Here is a 305-nt window from a genome sequence, read left to right as displayed (position 1 = left end):
ATGTGAGAATGGTACATTGACCGTCTATTTTGGCTTAAGATATATAGTCCATAAACATATCTCATTTAGGAAACAAGTATTTTGCAGACTGAAATTAGGACAATTTGACTCTATGGGAAAACTGACTGGCTGTTACTTCTGTACAGATAATACATATTAAATGTTGAGATATTAGGAAATTTGTTGACATGAAATTTATATTTCGCAATTGAAGAAGGATCTTTTCTGTAATTGTGTGTAAGTGATTTAGATTAGAATTGTGTATGAGAACAGAACTTACAGTAGTTCATACAGCAAGAAAAATA

This window comes from Penaeus monodon, chromosome 31 (assembly GCF_015228065.2).
Source record: "Penaeus monodon isolate SGIC_2016 chromosome 31, NSTDA_Pmon_1, whole genome shotgun sequence".
Taxonomy (NCBI): domain Eukaryota; kingdom Metazoa; phylum Arthropoda; class Malacostraca; order Decapoda; family Penaeidae; genus Penaeus; species Penaeus monodon.
Note: the sequence above shows the minus strand (reverse complement) of the source record.